We start from the raw sequence: 20,550 nt of genomic DNA, 5'->3' as shown, positions 1-20,550 counted from the left end.
GGACCTTTGATTTCCTCCACTTCCTCTCAGCTGCTCGTAGGCTGGGCCTGGAGTAACGTAGAAGGTCGGAAGCCCATGGGTTGGGAGGGGAGGATCGGGCAGGCCTGGAGACAAGAAGACAGAGAGTCAAGTGCTGAGGAGAGAGTGGAAAGCCGGGTGGATGATGTGGAATCGGTGGGTAGTTTGGAGAAGGATTCAGGAGGAGGGAGAGAAGCAGTGACTCTGGGGGCAAGCGAGGAGGGTGATAGAGAGCGGAGGTTACAGTGGACTGAAACTGGGGGTGAGAGGAGGAGAGGAAGGCAGGGGAGCAAGGGGGATGGAGGAGGAAATGAAGTGCCGCATTACTGAATATTCAGATGAACAAAAAAAGATGTTGCAATACAGAACACGTTTTTACGTCTGTTTAGTAAAGTTCTTTTTTCTGCTGTTTTCTAGAACATAGATACAGTATGCTAATATCAATTGTACAAGGACACCCAGCTTTAGAATCCTGGCTACGCTACTACACATCATTTATGTCTTATTTTGAGATGCAATGGTTAGAGTGTGGGAATTTACAAATGTGCATATTAATGAATATTCAAACGAAGCTTGAGAAGTTGCAGTACACACGCAAGAAATGTATTACTCATGAAGTTTATCCTCAGCTGGATCCTTTCACTGTTCAAAATGACACCTCTCTTCATCTGAGTACCTGATGATTTGTTCGCGTCTTCTTCATCTCTGCTCTCCCACAATGCATGCAAAACCTTGGGGACAAGATCAGATCAACTTTCCTTTCTATTTGGATGATTAACTTTGTGAGATTTTACCATACAGATGCAAAAAACATATTGACAGAAACCATAGAATGTTGACTTTCACATATTGACACATAATATTAATTGTTTTAAAATGTTTTAAATGAGGTGAATAAGACCACTGCAATTTCATAATCTTTACTCATGTGAGTTTTGCTCAGCAAATTCCGGACCATCTCATTCACATTGAAACAAGGTGATAATCATTCTCTGGCAGGGGAGGGACGATGTCATGTGCGAGAACACCTACTGATAAAGAAAGAAGTGAAAGAAGTGAATAGCCTATGTTTCTGTGAAGTAAACATTTTTCATCACAGAATACATTTCATTTCGGAAAATGGTACGCATGACTGGACGTCATGAGTAAGTGCATTTCTTCTGTGTCTATTGCAACTTCTCCAGCTTCATTTCAATATTCAGCAATATGTGCATTTGTAAATCCCCACACTCTACCCATTGCATCTCAAAATAATACATACGTCTTGTGTAGTGACATTGTCAGGATTCTAAAACTGGGTATCCTCACATAATCGGTATTAGCATACTGTATCTATGTTCGATGAAAAAACAGAAATAACTTGGCTAAACATACCAACTCCAAGAGCAAGTGTATTTCTTATAATCATATTGGTAAATATGTGTGCTCACTGTGTTCATCTGAATATGAACGATTGTAATGGATATAAAGCTCTACGAAAGTGCAAAGAGTGTGATGCCCCCTTGTGCTTGCAGCTAAAAATGAATTGTTTTGAAAAATGGCATGCAAAACTTTGAGGTGCTGTGAATGGCATCTTCATTGTATATAGTTTGTGTGGTGATTTCAATAAATTACTGAATCAAAAAATGTATTTGTTTCTGTCTTCTAAATGGCTCACTGAGTATTGCTTTGTGGAAAGGCTTTGTCTTAGAGGTAGGGAGGGGTCAAGTCAGGTGTGAAAAGCCTACTTACCTGGCAGGACCGCATACCACATAAATATTCATTGAAGAAAGGCCATTAGCCCTCCCATTGTCAACTGGTGCTCAGAAATAGTAGTGACAACACTACATTTGTAATTTATTTTATATTTCTAATTGGATTTGCTACAATATTTTGTCATCTCTTGATACCCAAGACCTAGATGAACAAATTTCAGTGATCCAAATATATTTTAATTACAATTGATTAGTATGTGTTTTTACATCATTCCTGCAGCATTTGTGCACATATTCAAAACTACTATTTCCAATTTGTGTGGTTCTAGAGCAATTTACAACCAACATATTATTCTGACCGAATTACTATTGCCGTAATATTGTAGCTTTGTGCTGAAAACAAAGATATGAACACTTTGGAATCACTGTATATAAAGTTAAAGTTAATAAAAATAACACAAATGTCAGAGCATGGTACAGTCACCAGTTTCCTCATTTTGCCCTAATAATAATAATAATAATAATGAAATGTTACAATGTATCGAACGTGGCATTCATATGCTATGAGTTCAACGTTACCTACACACTGCTTAAGTTAATATAAAAATAATGTACTTACCGATGAGATGAGGTGATAATGCAGTTTCTAACATGGTTAGTAAGCTTACTAAATAAGAAATGGTGGCTTGCTAGGTAACATTAGCTTGTGATAACGCAAACTCACTGTGTTCCGAACACCAAAGTTAGCTCACCATGTTCCGAAGTACATGACAAATAACAAAATAATTACTTCCAGATCAGCTTTGGTTTTTTATTTTTATTCACTGTAAACATTTTGTCTTTTCAGCTCTTCTTCACACAGGTGAATGTAAGAAAGAAGAATTCTGGAATTCTGATGTAAGCCGGTGCTTGCCCTGCTCTACATGCAAAGAATTTCCAAAAATTCCATCATGTGACACATGTAAGTTAGAAGATTTTGCTCACAGGAAGTAATCTGTGGCATTCGGGTATTAATATGCTTGTTACTTTAATAGGAATATAAAGGTAAAATGTTTTAAATATCTCAGCTTCACCATACCTCTACTCAAAGGACAGGACATCTTCCACAGACTAAATAACTACCTCTCATCTGTGCTGCTCTCCCATGCCCACCTCTTCAAATTCAATATGCTTTTCCTCTTAGGGCTTGTTATGTAATTGATGTATAGTGGATTCTAAGTTTGGTTCTTTGGTAGCATAGTGAACTGCATGAATGCTTTAATAATGTGAACTATATACTTTCTGGTCTTGGGATGTTGTTAGCCTGACAATCATATGAATCAGTAGCAGTTGGTGAGCTGAAAACATGCATGCTCATATACTCATATGCAACCACTGAGTGACCACTGTATTGGTACATCTGTACATCAGCTCTCATCTGGCAGCAAATAAATCCATAAAAGCATGCACACATGACAGGTTCAGCAGTTGTTCAGATCAAACATCAGAATGGGGAAGAAATTTGATCCAAGTGACTTTGACTCTGAAATGATTGTTGGTGCCAGGTGGGGTGGTATGAGTATCTCAGAAATGGCTGATCTCCTTTGATTTTCACACACAAAAGTCACTAGAGATTACAGAGCATGGTGCAAAAAACAAAAAAACATCCAGTGAGCGGTAGAGGAGAATGGCCAGACTTGTTCAAGCTGACAGGAAGGCAACAGTAATACAAATAATGACGCTTTACAACATTCATATATAGAAGAGCTACTCTGAACACACAGCATTTCAACCCTTGAAGCAAACTGGCTACAGCAGCAGAAGACCACACTGGGTTCCACTCCTATCAGCTAAGAACAGAAAAATGAGGCTACAGTGGGCACAGGCTCATTAACACTGGATTGGGAAAATGTTGCCTGGCCTGACAAAGGACTCTGAATACAAATTGAGCATTATTTAAATGTCACAATATTATCGCTGACCATGTGCATCCCTTTATGGCCAGTCTACCCATCTTTGCATAGGTACTTCCAACAGGATAACGTGCCATGTTACAAAGCAACTTCATGATCATTCATTAATATCGCTTTCTTATAACCAAATTTTACAGACATCCTTTCTCTAATTTTCCTTAAACTTGCTCTTCAATAATGTTGTATCTTTATCATGCATTAATTTTTGTACCGATGCGTGCTTACCAATAAGCACGACAGATTGATCATTCATTAATTTTTTTCCGTAATTTTATTCAAAAAGTAAAACTTTCATATATTCTAGATTCATTTCACAAAGTTCAATATTTCAAGCCTTTTTGATGATTACAGCTTACAGCTCATGAAAATCAAAAATCCAGTACCTCAAAATATTAGAATATTACATAAAATATTACATAAAACCAAAAAAATCTAAAAAAGGAGCCGCGGTGGTGCAACAGGCTAAGACGCAGAAGACTTGCGGTTGCAGTTTGCTGCAGTTGCACACCGGGGACCGGGGTTCGATTCTCGGTCCTGCCAAAAGCCAAGTTTGGCTGGCTCACGTGGGGCAGCAATAATTGGCTCGCTGCTCCAGAGGGAGGGACTTGGCAGGATTATTAGATCGCCGCACAATAAGCACCTCGGGCGCGAGAGGGCTTGAAGAAGGCGTGTCGCTCTCATTCGGGCCGCCGAGGGACGGGGTACGGGCGGTACATCTAATACGACTACCTCCAATTGAATCAGACGAGGTACAATTGGCTACCAAATTGGAAAAAAAAAAAAAAAAAAAAATCTAAAAAAGGATTTATAATACAGAAATGTCAACCTTGTTTTCAGCACAAACTCAGCTACAATAAAATGGCAACAGTAAGTAGGTCAGAATCATATGTTTGTTGTAAACTGCTCTAGAATCACTCAAATTGTAAATAGTAGTTTTGACTATGTGCACGAATGCTGTAAAAACACATACTAATCTATTCTAACAAAATTTTTGGATCACTAAAATTTGTTAATCTAGGCTTGGGTATCAAAAGATGACAGAATCCATTGGAATTGTGGCAAATCCCATTAGAAATATAAAATAAATTATTAAAACGTAGTGTTGTCACTACTATTTTCAGCACCAGTTGGGAGGGCTAATGGCCCAAGACAGAAACAAATACATTTTTTGATTCAGTAATTTATTGAAATCACCACACAAGCTACATACAATGAAGATGCCATTCACAAACACCACAAGGGGGCATCACACTCTTTGCTGGATGGACATTTGGAAAAAAAGTGGAAGTGCAGAGTATGCAAGTTTTGCAAAAACACAGAGGTATTATTTCAGTGGTAACTTACAAATGCGCATTACTGAATATTCAGACGAACACAGAGAGAAGTTGCAATACAGCACACATATTTCCCAATATGATCATAAGAAACACACTTGCTCTTGGAGTTGGTCTGTTTAACTAAGTTATTTCCGCTTTTTCCTTGAACGTAGATACAGTATGCTAATATGGATTGTGCGAGGACACCCAGTTTTAGAATCCTGGCTACGCCACTACACATCACATATGTATTATTTTGAGATGCAATGGGTAGAGTGTGGGGATTTATAAACACGCATTACTGAATATTCAAACGTCAAACGTTGATATTACATTACATTATTGGCATTTGGCAGACGCTCTTATCCAGAGCGACGTACAGTTGATTAGCAGGAGACAATCCTCCCCTGGAGCAATGCAGGGTTAAGGGCCTTGCTCAAGGGCCCAACGGCTGTGCGGATCTTATTGTAGCTACACCGGGATTAGAACCACTGACCTTGTGGGTCCCAGTCATTTACCTTAACCACTACACTACAGGCCAATGTAGTATACCAATATCGATTGTGTGAGGACAGGCAATTTTAGAATCCTGGCTACGCCACTACATATTACATATGTATTATTTTGAGATGCAGTGGTTAGAATGTGGGAATTTACAAATGTGCATATTGTTGAATTGTTGTATTTAAACAAAGTTCAGTACACACGGAAGTACCGTTCGTTGATTCATAGCAGTGATACATTTTCTATATACCACGGCCATGCTTCTTTACAGTTCTATTTCAAGTATCACTCCGCGGCAAACCAGCCATTCAAGTCAAAATGAAAAACCATTAGATGAAAGACGATGCCCGTCAATCAACTTACAACAATTTTGCCCAGAATTTGCAAGCAAGCAGGTACGCAGAACTACACACTGCCTCCGCTTCCACGTGACTCAGAAACTATCTGATGGGGCTCTTGACTTGAGAGATTTGTATCCATAACCAGGGGCAGTTCTAGGATTTTTATTGGGGTGGCCAAGGGTTGTCTTTGAGTGTGGCCACTATATCTCCTGGCTTCACACCCACAAAACATCTTTCGGTTTATTTATTTATTTATTTATTTTTTCACATGCAAAAAAACAATAACAAAAAAAACTATATGCATTACTAGTCTGCTAAGACTAAATATAAATCAATAGGCTATAGGCTACTGATAAGCTAATGTACAGGATGACATTAACAATGACAAATAAATAGGCTATCGCCTCTTTGGTCATCAAAACCCTTCTCTGAGCTCACTAACAAAAGTTAAGGCTATTCAGTAGACAAATGCACTAAGCAAACCACCAAACAAAAATGCATTATACAAACCCTGGGTTTTATCTTTCTCTAAATTGACACACGGAGCAAAATTTTGAGGCTCTTCAGTGCACTGTGCACTAAAATGGGCAATGTGGCAAAAATGTGGCATGGAACAAGGAATGGAATGTTCTGAGTCAACTGTATGTGTATAGTGAGAGCACTGCATTCCATATTTCATGCCACACTGCCTGTTTTAGCACACAGCGCACTGAAGAGCCTCAAAATTGCACCAATTATGACTGATCTGAAGTACATAGTACATCATACATTACATCATATCGTTATCATAAGACGATTAGATGTTTATGGATCAAGAATAAAAACAAATATTTTACCATATTTAAGGCCATTAAACTCATGGACTATGTTCTGCAGAACAAACTAAGGTGTAGAGCAAACCCTGCCATGGTACACCAACATAATACCAATTTACAGGCTTGTTTCAAAGTAAGGAGAAGAATAACATGAAGTGATTTGATAAGCAAGTCATGCATCAGAGCTGGTGAGAATGTGATTTTGGACAAAGCAACAGTGTGTATTACCATCATGATGTATCTGAGATTTATTACAATAAATAATGATCTGACCTTTGTTCAGGAATTTTGGTCATGGATCTATCATAAATTCACTTAATTAATATGATTCAAATGATTAATTAAATTAATTAAAATGACATACATAATATCATACACATTGTTGCTTTGTCGAAAATCACATTCATGAATAATTACTAGAATTAATACAGAGAACACAAACTCAACAACGACATAAAAAAATAACCAATGACATGCGGGGTGGCCAATCAGATTGATGCTTCTGACAGACCAAGCTTTTGACGCACATTTGCAAGCCAACAAAATGGGAAAGACGGTGTCTCGGTAAAAACGGTGTCTGGGTAAAAGCATTCTGACTACGTGAGGGGTGACACTGGGGTGGCCAATCAAATTCTCCACTCCTTTAAAACTGCACTTAACCGTAAGCTAGCAGAAGTGAGAGAGCTTTAGGTGAACGAAACGTGGAAACTTGTGGACCGGAGAAAGCAGAGCAGCATTTGCGTCAGTGCTCCGCTGACGGTTTTTCAGTGCTTGCGTCAGGCTGAATGCCCCTTAGCTGTGTTAAAATTTCTATATACCACTGCCTGTCATTTATTTCTCACAACATTTTTCAGATACATTTTAGATTTTAAACAATTGGCATCTGGTTTTCAGCTTTTATTAAAGAGTATTTTTTATAAATGTTTGTTATACCATGTAGAAATTACAACACTTTTTATACATAGCCCCCCTCATTTCAGGGCACCATAATATTTAGGTCAAATGGCTTAACAGATGTTTCTAATTCATCAGATATGTTCAATCGCTTCCTAAGTGCACGTATATGAGAGCTTTCACCATCTAGTCTTGATAGATTATGTGGCTGATAAATAAGAAAAAAAGTCACCGACATAGGCCAAGCAATAGGCTTACCAAAATATATAGTTTGGAAAATACAGTCTCCTTCACAAATATTGGAACAGCAAAGTCAATTCCTTTGTTTTTGCTATATACTGAAGACAATGGAGTTTGAGGTCAAAAGATGTACATGAGATGACAGAGTTGTTAAACAACTTAGAACATATCACCTTTTGTATCAGACCACCCAATTTTTAGGTGAGCAAATGTATTGGAACATGTAACTGACAGGTGTTTCTTGTTGCTCAGATGTGTCCTGTTGAATTGATTGGTTAAACAATAAATAGTTCTGAATGTCTACTCTTGGTTTTAGCTTTGGGTTTTGCCTGTGATGAATGCATTTGTGTTAGAAAAGATCGACCAACATGGAGACCAGAGAGCTGTCTTTGAGAGAAAAGCAAGCTATTTTGAAGCTTAGAAAAGAGGGGAAATCATTGGGGATAGCTTCTAAAACAGCATATGCATTGGCCTTTTTGTGGTTCTGAGCATCAAACACAAATAAATAAAAATGTAATTTGTCAAAAAACTTTTTTATATTGTTCAAAACATGCTGCTTTATGTGAACATTCTGAACATACATGCAATTCATCACTCACTTTTTCACAATTTTCAACCAAACATGAAAAAGCTCATATGGTGTGACTGTCCGAAGCACTGTTCACAAAGTTTAAACCTGAATAAAACTAAGAAAAATAAATGCAACTCTCCTCAATAAAGTACAGAATGATAATACAGATGTCTATTAGTGAGTCTGCTCTTGTCAAAGTCCAGGCATAATATTTGAGTCAGCTGTGATCAAAAAGATTTTGTCCCAGATATCATATGGTGTGACACTATTTTGTAATATTTAAACTGGCAATTGTTTGAAGACCCTTGGGGAGGAGGGGCCCTTGTTCAACCAGGAAGTACAGAAGACATCTCAGAAGGACATGGAAGGGCTACAAGGTCAGTTGTCTCTTGTCATTTATTCAATAAATCAAACCTTTTTGGCACTCCCACTTCAGTACTCTTTCCCAGTGTCTTTTGGTGTGACGCTTTTTACACAGAAATGCCAAAGATTATGAGTTTTTTGTCATTATTACATTTAAATCAATGTTAGCATGTTAGCATGCTAGCATATAACCACAAGGCACAATGTTGTACAAAGTGCATGAAACCTCATATGGTGTGACAATAAATCATATTGTGTGACAGGTTTTGCTTGTCACACTATATGATCAATTTTTCACACCATATGATATGAACTCTCCTACGATATGAATTTTCCTACACATAGAATCATTATTCATTTGAGCTAACAATTTATTCTTGTATGTTATAACTAATAGCTAAGTTTAATGTATGTTTTTTTCCTTTTTAACACTTTTGTTGTCTATTATCACATGAAAAAAGATGTATACCTACTCCACTCAGGGGAATCCATACTTACCTACTCCATTTGCCGTACCCAATCCGGTAACACTTTACATTACAGCTAGGTAATAACTGGGTTATACTATGGTAATATCTATTAAATAGAAACAGGTAATGTTGCATCTTCCAGCTCTGATTCCATGTTATTACATGGAAAGTACCTCTCTGTTTCCATGTAACAAATCATGGGCTTAAATGGGATGTTAGGAAGGGATTGGGGGGTAACTACTGGTAACTAATGGTAATTGCTTGTAATTTTCTACTAATACTTTAGATATTGCCATAGATTACCCTGTTATTACCAAGTAATGTGAAGTGGTACCACTCCATTTGTCACACTTAGTCCATACTTACCTACTCCATTTGTCATACTTACTCACGCATGTGCTTCCTTTTTGTTTTGTCTGCTTGAGGCAGATATAGTAAAGATGACAAGTGCAGAAAGGAGATACAGGGAGAGATTAAACGCAGATCCTGCAAGGAGAGAGGAAAAGACAAACATAAAGTAAATAGAAATGTTAGAGACCTGGGTCATAATATGCTTGTGGTGCAACATGTGCAAATGTCAATTAATTACAATTAATTTAATCTATTATTAGGTATGTATTTTAAATATTTGAATACACTGTTTTGTTTCTCTGTTAATAGATACAAAGAGAAGAAACTCAAAGGGGAAATCAAAACATTCAGAGTGAAGTCTCTTCCACCATCGCAAAGAGAAAGCTTAGAGAATTATGGAGAAATGCACAGTTAAAATACAGGACAAAGAAAATAAATCTACAAATGGTAATGAACTTTCATCCCCAGAAAACCCATTTAACAATGAAGTGGAAATCCAGCCCAACCCAGTGCCAGTGCAATGTAGCACACCAGAACATCCTGTTTCAGCACAAAACCAGGAAAGTCCACCAACATCAGCACCACCAAGCTCTTGTAGAACAGAGATAGAGAAGCTTAAGACCCAGTTAAGAAGGCAGAAAAACTAAAATAAGGTGCTAATGAGAAAAATTGACGAAGGAAATTAAAGGCTATGAAATATAGAAAACAAAGTCAACGGCAAAAAATAATAAAGCTAACAGTCAGTGAGAAACACAGCTTGCCACCATGCAAAAAGTCTGGGAAGGAGAAGAAATATCAAGTGGAGTCCTTTCTGCTGACAAAAACAGTACACTTCTCCCAGTGAAGAAGGGCACAGTAGGCAGGAAAGAGAAAAAACAAAGAAGAATACTTACCTGCACTCTAGATCTCCATAAGACCTACATGCAGAAATGTGAGCGAAAATGCCACATGTCCCACAGGCTATTTACTAGGTACAGACCTTTTTATATAACAGAGGAAAAGCCAAGTGACCGCAACACATGTGCGTGTTACCAACATGCAAATATCATTCTCCTGATTGACAGTCTTGCAAAAAGAGGCTTGGTCCCCACAAAAAGCCTTTCTGCACTGCTTTCAAGTATAAAATGCAATACAGAAGATGAAAGATGCATGCATCGGGAGTGTACAGAGTGCTGCTTCGACAAAGTGCAGCTTAGTGACCACAGTCCAACTGACACTGCAACATGGCAGCAGTGGCAAAAGGAGTCACCAGTTTAGCTGGCTTCACCAGGTGCAGCAATTCAGACACGCCAAAGAGAACCTTAAAAACAATGAGATGGTTTGCACATTGACTTCTCAATTACGCCTGTAAACTAAACACTGATTCAGGCCTTTCACTTCGGTGGCAATAGACAACAGGCAACAATACACACTGGAGTTGCCTACTCAGTCAATGACTCCCAGTGCTATGCCACAATTTCAAAGTCAACGTGCAGTGTGGGCACACATAAAGCCAGTTATAGATGATTTCCAGAAAATAAAAGACCATGCAATTGACACCCTGCATGTCCTGATTGATGGGCCAGCAACTCAAGTATTGCAATCGAGCAAACTGCTTCCTCATGAGCAGTATTCCCTATACATGGGGATTCAAGCAGGTCACTTGGAACTTCTCGGAGTGTTCACATGGAAAGGGTGCACCTGATGATGTTGGAGGACTGTTGAAGCGTAAGGCAGACATGCATGTATTTGGAGGCAGTGACCTTCAAACCCCAAGGGATGTGTATGACTATTTCCAGAAGAGCTCTGAAAATGTTACAATCAAGTGGATCGAAGAAGAAGAGATCTCTGCCATGAATTAAATGCTCCCTCCTTCAGTGTCCAGTGACTAGAATCAGTAGTACACACCAAGTTCTGTCTTTTGCCCCAGGGCAAATATTTTACAGAGCTGTAAGCTGTTTCTGCAAGTAACCAGAGATCTGCACTTTCCACAAGCTGAGCAAACTTGAGTTTGACCGTCTCTCTCCTGCTGAGGTGCCATGTGCCCAATCAAGCCACCGTCGCTGTCCCACAGGAGAGCACCAAGCCCGTCAGAAGTTGTCACATCACGTAAACCCGACCCCGAGACAAGTTCAGATGAACAGGAAAAATACATGTTTGTTATCGTTAAATATGATGACAAACCGTATGTGGGACAGATCATGGGGATGTATGGTAAGGAGGGGCTGCAGGTGAACTGTATGCAACAAAAGAAAGAAGACTGCTTTTGTCTGTACAAACAAACCAGACTGCATTTTCTATCATCACAATCAAATTGTCTGGAATAACAGACAGCCATGCAGACAGCCATGCAGTCGGTTTGCTACGCTCTTGAAATACAACTGGCTTGTGTATAATGTGAGAACACACACAGACACAAAAACTTCAGCTGACATCGCAAGAAAGATATCATTAACTTGTCATATTCAGTTGTTGTTTAACTCATCTGACTAGAATGTACTGCGTCTATTTTTGTTACAACCGTTTGTCATATTTATTGATTTGCCATTCAGAAATTACTATTTCAGATCAGACAGTAATGACTTCCTCCTCCTGTCTTGTAGTCGCAGACCAAAATAAGGCCTACTGTCAATAAAAGGTAGTTTTTAATCCAGTAAAAAGTGACTAGTGTTGCTGTTGTTAGTGATATTTTTAGTTTTTACACAGACTAACTGAGCTGTTCTTCCATTCCCTTGTGCCTGTGAATGAGGATGAACTCATTCCATCACTTTGAGTCTGCAGGTCAAATGTTCTCCATGAATTTCAAAACTGTTGTAATGAGTTTCCTACCACTCACATTTCATGGTATTGTCATCTGTTGTACTCAGTTTTGAATTACCTATAGTTAAAAAGGCAGTGTTCCATATCTCAGGCTTGCTTATGAACATATCATTAGGGGTTCTAAAACCTATTGGAAATGCATGTAATACATATTTTTGCATTGACAAGTTGTGGTGCGGTGTGGACATTCAAAACTGTGACAATAAAAAGGCTTTGTTAGTGATGAATCCTAAAAATCTCAATGGAACACATGGAAAATAGTATCAGCAAGAGGTAATACAAAATTAATTTGCACAAGGAAATGCTGGATCTTATGATGGTAATGATAAAGAATTATGATAAAGTGAGTTACTTCATGCCTTGAAGTAAAAAAAAACCCACCCATGTATGTCCTGAAAAAGAAAGAAACCACTGGTGCACAGAGCAACAAACATTGAACAGGTCGACCAAGGAAAACAACAGCAGTTGATGACAGAAACATTGTGAGAGCTGTTTAGAAAAAAACCCAAAACATCAATCATTGACATCACAAATAATCTCCACAGGGCAGGAGTGAAATCAACCATTTGAAGAAGACTTATAGACAGCAGCAATATAGAGGTTATCCCATATGATGCAAACCACTCATAAGTAGCAAGAATCAGAAGGCAATATTATAATTTGAAAAGAAGTACAGAGATGAGCCACAAAGGTTTTTAAACAAAGTTTTATCGACTGATGCAACCAAGATGGTTGTGGTTAAGGTGTGGCTGGAGCAGCCTGTAACATAGTGGTTAAGGTAAATGACTGGGACATGCAAGGTCGGTGGTTCTAATCCCGGTGTAGCCACAATAAGACCTGCACAGCCATTGCGCCCTTGAGCAAGGCCCTTAATCCTGCATTGCTCCAGGGGAGGATTGTCTCCTGCTTAGTCTAATCAACTGTACGTTGCTCTGGATCAGAGCGTCTGCCAAATGCCAATAATGTAATGTGTTACTTCAGAGGATAGTGCTTTATGAAAACGTGGGTGTGTGTTTAAAGAGGTGAGTGTGACGGCAACACGGTTAGTGGTTCTGATACGGGCAGGCAGCTCAGCTAAACATGTTCCTTGTACAATTATTAATGCCCAGTTCCGTGTACAGATGCAGATAATTTAATTGGTTTAATGGATACGGAAATGGATACGAATAATGCAGTACTTGCTCGCCCCTAATGTTTGTGTTTTGTTGCATTTCCTTTGCATGCCTGTATTGCAGCCATCTTTAGCTCATGCTAGTTTTGGGGGCTAGTCCCCTTAAGTTCTCTTCAGCATATGAAAGACATGCTTAATTGGGTTCAAATTAAGTGATTGACTTTGCTACTCAAGAATTGTTTTTGAATGTTTTTGCTTCAATAAACATCTTTGTTGCTTTAGCAGTTGGTTTGGGATCATTGTCTTGCAGTAGAATTAACTGCTGGCCAATGAGTTGAGGCATGTGCTTGAACTTGAGCAGATAGGATGTGCCTATACACTTCAGAATTAATCGCTACTACTCAAAAATCCCTTCAGCAGTTATATACAGTACTGTGCAAAAGTCTTATGCACCTGTATAACACTGTGTACAGATAAGATTCTTTCAAATATAATTCAGTGAAAGGTCCTAAATAAACATACTATAAATATTACGTAATATTTTAGTAATTTGGCAGAATAGTTAAAAACTGAATCAAATCAATATTCGTTGTGACCACCCTTCAATGTTAAAACTGCATCAGTTCTCTGAGATGGCCAATGCTGTCCTGCAGTTCTATAAGACAATCAGTAGGGAGGTTGTTCCAAGCATGTTGGCGAACTTGCCATAGTTCTTCTGTAGACTTTCGTTGGCTCCTTGCTTCTGATCTCAGACAGCTTTGATCAAGTTTTTATGTAAAAAATAGTCAATTGCTTACAGTAATATGTAATTTTTTTTAAATAAATACAAAAATGTCTCTGTAAAATTAAATCTTTTGGAAAATGAATTTGGAAATCTCAAATGTGTTCTTTTATACTAACACACACACACACACACACATAAAAACAAACATATATACGTGATAAAGTCTAGGGAGCCTAAAGGCCGGACACACCAAACCGACGGTCAGCCGCGGAGCGCCGACAAAGATCGCCTCGCGTCGATACGTGTCGTTAATGTTGGCTGTGCCGAACACACCGCAACGACGGTCCGCTGACGGCCGAGTTGCACGTACGTTCTGTGCCTGCGTGAGAGGTAATAACTCTCCACACCAGCAGGTGGCGGTAGTCTGTATTTGTCTTTCAAAAAATGGAAACCGGAAGACCGGGGAATGCGTTTGCATTGCGTTGGACCTAGAAGCAGCCAACAAACAGTTTGCAGCAATTTCCTTGTTCTCTCGCTATTTAGTAATACTAATCGAAAATTATGTCTGGTAGTGATAGTAACTTTGGAATGGCTTGCTTTCGTCACTTCCGTTTCTCTTCTCGTGCACTGATTCGCTAGCTGGACAGCCAATCAGAGAGCTCTCTCTCATCGACGGCTCCGGGGGCTCCGACGCCGATTGTCGGAGCCCTCCAAAACAGCGGGACACACCGGAAAGACTCGGCCGACAGGGCGCCACCGATGTCCGATGGCCGACCGTCGGTTTGGTGTGTCCGGGCCTTGACTTCTGCACAGTACTGTAGGTGGTATGCTTCGGCAGTTCCTTCTCTCCTCCATACTTTGCTCTTGCCAAGATATAAGTTAATCTTCGCCTCATCTGTCCACAAGACCCTTTTCCAGAACTGTGGTTGCTCTTTTAAAAACTAAAGGCTAACCAGTGGTTTGCATCTTGCAGTGTAGTATTTCTGTTCATGAAGTCTTCTGCAGAGGTTATTGACAAATCCACACCTGACTCCTGAAGTCTTCTTAAAGGTACAATTTCAGGTAATTTCAGACTCCTAATGGTCAAGAGAGGAATTGAAGCAACAAACACCCTCATACCACAACATACACTGTTTTGGAAAGTTGAGTGACAAACCCAACAGAGCCTGCTGTCTCTTCATAGTGTTCTAGTAAGAAAATGTTCACCAAGCAGATGACTTAAAGAAATATTGACTTTAGTGTGCTGCACAACACTATTTATATGTTTTGTCTTTTTGAACTATATTATGAGCAGCAACTTATTTGGCTATGGAACTAGCTGGTTATATAACTAAGATATGATAGTGTACCAAAAACGATGCAACTGCAACTTTTTGAGACAAATAAAGGTTTCGCTAAACACGCATGATTCAACACATAAAGAGATAAAAGGAACATGTAGCTGCCCAAAATGCACTCCAGACAAGCAATAACTGAAACTCTGTATACTATTGCTTATTATCCAAGCAAAGAATACATATCTAGTTACCATACCAGTTACCGATACCAGTTCGTTATCAGTAGCAACAAGCAAATTAGCTATTAGTTAGCTTGCCGATTTACAAATATCCACCTGAGAAACAATGCTTGTGCAACTATACTTGCAACGCTTGTTACTATGTTCATATTGCCTCAGGTGGATATTTGTAAATTCATCAAGCTAATATGTCTAATTTGCTTGTTGCTACCGATAGCGAACTGGTATTGTTTTAAAACTAGATATTTAGTTTCAGTTATTGCTTGTTTAGAGTGCAATTTGGGCAGCTACACACAAACAATCAGAATAAGCCTCCACGCCATTGGCTGTGGCAATTAATACCAATTTTCAATCAATGAGCTTTGATTACCTATTACCTATTGTCTTACCTATTGTCCCTTGAATTAAGTTTGAAACAGTTGGTTTGGTTTGGCTGAAATACCCTATAATAAAATCTGAGAATGTGCACTTTGTTAATGTTCATTGTGTGATTCAAAATCTAAAATTGTGGCAAATCAGAGGCAAGTCGAGACATAATGGGTCTTTGTACCAAACATTATGGGGGGCACTGTAGCTAATGCATGAAGATGTTTAGCATGCTTGAACAAAATGTCTTTAGATGACACGAACACATATGGTAATTTTAAGTTATGTTGTTTAGGGTATTTATTGTCTTCACAGCTGCCCCGTCACTCCCCAGCCCAATTAGTCTGATTAGGTCCACATTAGGACTTGCAAGCACATCTTTTATTTTAATAGAAATATACTCAGCAGGTAGTTACACCACAGTTGCCAATGAATGCCGTTTCACATTTTCCTTTGTTCTGAAGCAACATTTTCTCAACAGTTATACTTGTCTTCTCGTCCATAATTATCCCTATTTGATTTTGGCAATGCGGTGATCAAGTGTGTTGCTGATGGTTTTGGCTATCTCTTTCACCATTTGCTGTGTCAGAATGTGTAAACATGCGCATCGTTCAAGTTAGGACACCCAGCCGATTGCAAGAGTACAGAGACCCCCCCCCTACATTCCATAGACTACTCTCGGTTTTTCAATCGTGCATTCAGTTTACCTTGGGGTACACATCCACAAATCAAACGCACTGATTGCAAAACTGAGAGTAGTATGGATTTCCAGATTTTTTACCAAAGTCTAGTTTCTAATTTCCTTCTCACCTCATCCTAAGAGTTCCCTCGTCTTTTGAGGAGAGAGACTTATTTTCTGAGATGATTCCTTTGGTTGTCCAAATTACCTTGCTCCAGTCTGTATAGACTATTCACCCTCTTCTCTGGGTTGTTTTGTGTTGGCATCGTCGCCTGGGGTTTTTTTCCCTTTGTTTTTCACCCTCTTTATCAGTGGTCATCCCACGAACCGTGGGTAACTTACTGATCCCCTCAAGGTTGCATGTGGTCCTCCGACACCACTCCCTCACACATCCTTTGTCATCGGTTTCTGCCTGCTCAGTTATTTTCCAGTTGTTTCCTCTTGGCTTTTGCTAAAAATGTGAAGATGATGTGCTACATCTACCACTGTCTTCTTTTTTCAGGCACTGTAAGCGATGAAGCCTCATACACCTGGAAAATCACTGCCATTACCAGTTTATCTGTGCTGGCAGTTGTAATTGTTTCTGGAGTGTTGCTAGGAGGAGTACTGGTACATCAATACCACTCTAGGATGAGAAAAACTCTATGTGGTAAGGATATTTTCTTTATTAGTGGCATCTCAAAAATCTGTTTTGTTTTAGTGGCTCAGGTTCATGTACAGAAATACTAAGATCTGACCTTGTCCCTGGAGAGCCTAGGCCCTTTGTGTTTCCGATTTCCCTGCAATTCCCTGCACACACTGTAGATAATATTAAGGGCGGCCACGCACAAGCACAGTGGTATGCATACACATAGGAGAGTGGAAGGTTATTCAGCCAAACACAACACAAAAGGAAGCTCAGCTCTGCTCTTAGCACCAGTTAAGGAATTAATGCAAGAACTAGTTATATGGATGTGACAGAGAAAAGCACATACTGATATTGTTTTATACAATAACTGAGTCTTTCGACATGAGATGGTTGAATATGACATGCTTTTTACTGGTTTTTGAATGTTGTGCTCTGAATCAGCTACGCCCTTTTTTAAGAATGTAGTAGGGTTGTAAAGTCCCAGGAAAATGTCCCATTTTGAGGAACTTTGTATTAATTTGGGAAATTTATTCTGTTATTACTATATTTTCCTAAAATCATAAGTATGTCTTCGGTTTTCTATGTATTGGACCTATTTCAAGTCACTGAATAGTCACCTTTTAAAAATTATTAAACCAGGGGTGCCAATAATTGCCAGTAATAACCAGTTTTTGGGGGAAATAAATAAATTGAATCCAATGAAATGCTCATTAAGCACACTACTTTACACATGTTAGGATATACACTCAGTGAGCACTTTATCAGGCAGACCTGTACACCTTGTTAATGCAAATATTTAATCAGCCAATCATGTGGCAGAAACTAAATGCATAAAAGCATGCAGAGGTGGTCAAGAGGTTCAGCTGTTTTTCAGACCAAATGCCAGAATGGGGAAGAAATGTGATCTAAGTCACTTTGACTGTGGAATAATTGTTGGTGCCAGACAGGGTGGTTTGAGTATCTCAGAAACTGCTGATCTCCTGGGACGTTGTTAATGAGAGAGGTCAGAGGAGAAGGGCCAGACTGGTTGAAGCTGACAGGACGGTGACAGAAATACAAATAACCACGCATTACAATAGTGGTATGCAGAAGAGCATCTCTAAACAGACAATGTGTCAAAAGTGGATAGGCTACAGCAGCAGAAGACTTAAGTAAAAAAAAAAAGTCTAAAAAGGCCTAATAAAGTGCTCACTAAATGTATGTCATTCATTGTATTATTTTTAGTAAACAGTATTTTTGTCAAGGGTGGCAATAATTCTGGACTGCATATTACCTTTTTAGAGCCTATCGAGGAGACTACAGGACCTCTATATCAAGTATAACCATTTCAGTACATTGGTGAGTATGAACCCGTTTATCTTTCTGGGCCGCGTTTCCTGATAACAGTCTCTCTTAGTGTTTTACGAAGACTCGAAAGGTATACCTCACTAAAGGTCTTTACTTTTTATAGGTGTGTTCCGCGAACTATCTCTTTTTTTTTTTAAGATATTTTTTAGGCCTTTTTCAGCTTTATTGGACAGTATATAGTATAGAGAGACAGGAAGAATGGGGACAAGAGAGAGGGAAAGACATGCGACAAACGTCAGACGGTCAGATTCGAACCGCCGACGTCGCGGCTCACAATGAGCATGCGGTCAGTGCTCTACAGGCTGCGCCACCGAGACACCCCCAAACTATCTCTTAAGAGGTTGCTTAAAGTATAGCTTCAACATGCAACGTTACTAGCCCATCGACAGATCCAGGATTGATTATTCACTCCATGCAGCGACTGCTTGACTGTATTAGGGTGGCCTGTAGCGTAGTGGTTAAGGTAAATGACTGGGACCCGCAAGGTCAGTGGTTCGATCCCCGATGTAGCCACAATAAGATCCACACAGCTGTTGGGTCCTTGAGCAAGGCCCTTAACCCTGCATTGCTCCAGGGGAGGATTGTCTCCTGCTTAGTCTAATCAACTGTACGTCGCTCTGGATAAGATCGGCTGCCAAATGCCATTAATGTAGTGTAATATAATGTAATTATGAGAGAAAGTAGTGTTCTTTATAAATAAAACACTGCAGGAATACTTAAAAATATTGGGGGGAACTTATTAATAGAATAAAAAAACTTAAAAACAGAATTATCCAACCGTATATATAATTTTCACCAAATAGGTTCAAGAACCCGGCACCTCAGATTCTGGTTCACACCTCATCCCGCTATGCCACCTAGCAATACGCCTTCTTTGGCATGTCATTTTTTACTTATATTAAATTACTTTGCAATCAGGGTTGATTTGCCAGAAGCACCATCACATTACTGGTGTAATTCATTATTTTCTCTGATTGGCTGATGTTTTCAATGAAAGTGCACCAACAAGCAAAATGCACCAACACGAAAACAACATAAGCTAAGGTGGAAAAAAACAAAAACAAAGAAAGAAGCGGTTCCGTAGCTTCACAACAAACAAAATGGAAATATTGTTCGAGGATGTGGCGCTGAATAAAGAAACATGATCTTCAAGTTTTAGGACTACGGTGTCCAACAAAACAAAGAAAGAACTATCGTTAAACATCGCTGCAGCCCACAGAGAGAGTGGGAAATCTTCAGTTTAGAAATATAATTTAAAATTAGGCAATTAGGCAACATGTTCAATAAAGTGCAACATGCATCCTTGTAATGTACAATTTTATTATTTGCATGAAAACAGTCCCATTAAAGTGGTAGTTTAGTAATATTATTAGCCAACTACAACTGTAGAATTATTACTGGACATATTTCTTGACAGATTTAGATAACTAAGAGCAACAGCAGATTTCAGAGGCTTGCGGTCATAACAGTAGTGGCCACTAGAGGAGTGAGCTGACAACATTGCTAAGGTATAGCTAAGAGTGGTCCAGACCAACCTCACAAAAGTACCACTTACAGAAGGTATGTTTAGCTAAGAACGTTTCGGGAAACACGCTGAAACATTAAGGTAGAGCTTAAGGTATAACTTACAAATTAAGCGTTAAGTAGGCTTTGGGAAACGCAGCCCAGTTTAGTTGATGATTTATTACAGTATATAAAACACATGAACGTTTAGCAGACTTTCATCTTCCAGAGCAACAAGTGCATACTAAAAAATCTGAAATTTAGGAAAATGGGTTTAAATAGAAAATGTATATATGTACTTGAAATAAAATGAAATGAGGTTTTCAGGTAACTTTATCATTCATCTGG

The 20,550-nt window shown here is 39.0% G+C and overlaps 1 long non-coding RNA gene across 1 annotated transcript in view; it reads left to right on the top strand.

Annotated features, from left to right (window-relative positions):
• The window catches only part of LOC133111703 (uncharacterized), a 41,770-nt gene that overhangs the window by 18,896 nt on the left and 2,324 nt on the right, over positions 1-20,550 (top strand). Inside the window, exons 2-4 of the long non-coding RNA XR_009705009.1 lie at positions 2,560-2,673; positions 17,227-17,373; positions 18,634-18,690. This is a non-coding gene — a long non-coding RNA (uncharacterized LOC133111703). The remainder of the gene's footprint in view (positions 1-2,559; positions 2,674-17,226; positions 17,374-18,633; positions 18,691-20,550) is intronic.

This window comes from Conger conger, chromosome 2 (assembly GCF_963514075.1).
Source record: "Conger conger chromosome 2, fConCon1.1, whole genome shotgun sequence".
NCBI lineage: Eukaryota > Metazoa > Chordata > Actinopteri > Anguilliformes > Congridae > Conger > Conger conger.
Note: the sequence above shows the minus strand (reverse complement) of the source record. Positions and strands in the feature narration are given on the sequence as shown.